The sequence below is a fragment of the Mandrillus leucophaeus genome, unplaced genomic scaffold, assembly GCF_000951045.1.
Source record: "Mandrillus leucophaeus isolate KB7577 unplaced genomic scaffold, Mleu.le_1.0 Scaffold457, whole genome shotgun sequence".
Taxonomy (NCBI): domain Eukaryota; kingdom Metazoa; phylum Chordata; class Mammalia; order Primates; family Cercopithecidae; genus Mandrillus; species Mandrillus leucophaeus.
The window spans coordinates 106,531-110,024 of NW_012104887.1; the positions used below are offsets into that span (position 1 = coordinate 106,531).

Consider the following 3,494-nt stretch of genomic DNA (forward strand, 5'->3'; position numbering starts at 1 on the left):
AATAGTATTATAATGATTACAAGACTGATCATTACTCTTTTACAACTGCAAAGAACTAACTCCATTGGCATTACCTTGATTCTGGCCTTTTATTTCCTCTTTCTTAATCTTCTTTTTTTGCCTCTGATATTCTGGTATAACATATTTCCTCTTTCTCCTAATTCTAATTCTGATTCTGCTTCTTATTTCTTCCCTAGATTAAAATTTTACTTACCTATACTACCAGTTAGTGCTCCCTTCTCAGAGTCACTGAAGCAACAGTTTGAGGTTGAAGTCCTAAATTGAAGATTTAGGATCAGAAACAAGGAACCTGGATGAATTTCTGATTCATTTTTATATAGGAGTCTGTTATGCAGTTGGAAAGAGCTTTTTTTGGAATTAGAGTTTGAGCAGACAAACTCTGTCTGTCTATTTTAATATTTATAATTTTGTCTGGTAAAAGTCTTCTATGAAAACCTTAGTTCTGGATGTCTTTGTTAGCTTTTAGTCAATATTGTAAAAAGCTTCTTTTGGAACAATTTCTGTCTTTTTCAGTATTGTATTTCAATTGTTCCTCCAGGACCACACATAGGAGCTGGATTGGTGGTCCAGTGGTAGACTTTTCACCTCCTGCATAGGAGACCCTGGTTCAGTTCCTGGCAATGCAACAAGTTTTGTTCTTCACTTCTCTATATTCTTTATACTTCTGCCCTACACAGGCTATCCCGTGTTTAAGGGCCTTGGTTGTAGAGGCTTTTGACCGATGACAATGGTAACCCAAGTGATGGCCAATGCCTGAAGCATAAGATGTTCAGGAAATGAACTAATGATCTAGTGACCTTGCAATTAGAGTCAAAAGCCATTCCTGTAATCCCAGCATTTTGGGAGGTCAAGGCAGGTGGATCACCTGAAGTCAGGAGTTCAAGACCAGCCTGGCCAACATGATGAAACCCAGTCTCTACTAAAAATACAAAAATTTACCAGGCATGGTGGCGCACGCCTGGAACTACTTAGCATAGTTTATCTTTGACAGTGGCAAGTGTTTCTGGTAGTTCGATGCAGTTTTGAATATTGGTATGTAAAACTTTTGTTACTTTCATCTATTCTCCAAGTAGATCCCTGGAATCCCGAAGAACCATCACATCCCTGATTTGCATGCTAGACCTTGGGCTGACCGCCGGGTCATGCCTCACTATGCAGCAAGGATCAAGAAGTGAAGTCCCGGAAGGAGAGAAGCTGTGGGGAGGAGCAGTCACCTTGGTGGTGTCAGGTGTTAGCAGCCCAAGGAAACGGGAGGCATGTGGGGAGGAATCCGTGTGGAGATGAGGGGAGTGGCGGAGTCGTGGCTTTGGGCAGAGGTGGCAAGTGGACCCTCAGGCCTGTACCCTGGACGCCATGAACAGAATTAGTTAACGTTGTCACCTACCATGGCCTCCGCGTGTTCCGTAAGCCCATTCGCTTTCCCAAAGGGATTTCTAGCAATGTGTGCCAACAGGTGTTGACCTTTTTTTTTTTTTTTTTTTTGAGTTGGAGCAGTGCAACAGTGGCTTGGTCTCAACTCACTTCAACTTCCACCTCTCAGGTTCAAATCCTTACTTGGCAATACTGTGTTGAAGCCATTGAAACTGTCCCTGTAAACTTTATAAAATTAATCAGGGAAGAAGGGAAGTGGAGAAACAAAAATAAATAAGCTTGCTGCACATTTGCATTACTCTTGAGGGCAGCCTGCTCATGGACCTGCTTCCTCACAGTTGTTTGGTGCTCGTTGTGCTAGAATCAGGCAAGCCCTAGATTATAGTTCTCCTGAACTGTTCTATAGATAACAACCTGAACATTATGAAATGTTAAGTTTTCCGTTAGAGATATTCTTTCAGATCCTGTGTACCAGTGAAACCACTGATGTCAGCTGGTCTGAAGGATCCCACTGAGGAACTGACTCAGAATGCAGTTTCCACATCCTAATGATTTCATCCCCCTTCCCCTGACCAATCAACAACCTTAATATTCCAACCCCTCACCCTCCACAATCCCCTTAAAAGCCCTAATGCAGAAGTTCTTGAGGAGATGGATTTGAGGTCTACTTGTATCTTTCCCCTTGGCTGCCCTGTGATCATTAAATTCTTTGTTGCAAACTGCTCTCTCAGCGTATTGGTTTATTACCGCACGGTGGGCATATGAACCTACTGCTTCTATAACACCAGAGTTGTTTTCTACTTTAACTATTTTGGGAATCTCTGTATTTGTTGAATAAAAATTGTAGTGCGATATACAGTTTCTTGTTTTTGTTTTTTGTTTTCTGTTCTCTAAAGAGGAAGCAGGCTTTCAGGCAAACGATCTAGGAGACTTGATTTACAAAAATGAAAATGACAGATTACGTACATGATGAAGCACATTGAAATGGCCCATCAAGTGGCAGCAAAAATTAAACCAGGATGATCAACTTCAAGACAATATCCTAGTAAAATTATTAGATTTTAAAGATAAAACATACTCAGGTCTCCAGGCATCACTGTGGAACAAATTACAAAAGCAACTGAATTAGATGGGCACTAACATACAAGGCAAGGTAACAGTGAAGCACCAATTTCAAAAAACATATATATAGAAAGTGCAGTGTGGCTGGGCCGCCCCAGCCCCCAGCAATGGGGTAGGATGGCACTAAAGTGAATCCAGAATGAATTAACCAACTTGCAGAGGGATCCTCCTGCCCAGTGCTCCACGGGGCCTCTGGGTGATAATTAATGACAGTCCTTGCCAAGGAGGTGTTTTCTTCCTGACCATCCACTTTCCTATGGATTACCTGTTCAAGCCCCCAAAGGTTGCTTTCACAACCAAAATTTATCACCCCAATATCAATAGCAATGGCAGCATCTGCTTCGACATCCTATGGTCTCAGTGGTCTTTAGCATTGACTGTGTCAAAATTTCTCTTGTCCATCTGCTCACTGCCCAGCGTCCCCAACCTCAATGACCCTCTAGTTCTAGAGATAGCCCATACCTACAAGGCCAACAGAGAGAAGTACAACAGACTAGCAAGACAGTGGACAGAAAAATATGCTATGTAAGTGCCTAGGCGGTTTTATGGAAGACATCATCCAAGAGAAGCTAGCAGACAGGTCTTCCCTTGAAATTCTGGGCTGTAGGCTGGGCCATTCAAAATGTTATCTGTTCTTCAAACAAATTGATATAGGAGTTAAAAAGAAATTATTTAGGCGCTAGGGTAAGGAAGTCCTCGGTAAGGTTTCCCTTTTAATGAAAAGCAGCCCCCAAATAATTTCTTTTCTAACAAAGAGCAGCCTGTAAAATCGAGCTGCAGACATAGATAAGCAAGCTGGAAGCTTGCACGGGTGAATACTGGCAGCTGTGCCAATAGGACAAGGCTACCTGGGGGCTAGGCATGTTCAACATGGTGGCTCCATCTTCCCTTTTCCTTTGTAACCACGTGTACAGTAAGGAGCAAACAACATGGCACAGGTAAAGTAGAAAACACATTTGCGTAATAAGAAGATTAGGGTG

At 42.3% G+C, this 3,494-nt stretch overlaps 1 pseudogene; it reads left to right on the forward strand.

The window, feature by feature from the left end:
• Positions 1 to 2,631: 2,631 nt before the first annotated feature.
• On the forward strand, positions 2,632 to 3,043 carry LOC105549783 (annotated as a pseudogene).
• Positions 3,044 to 3,494: the final 451 nt, after the last annotated feature.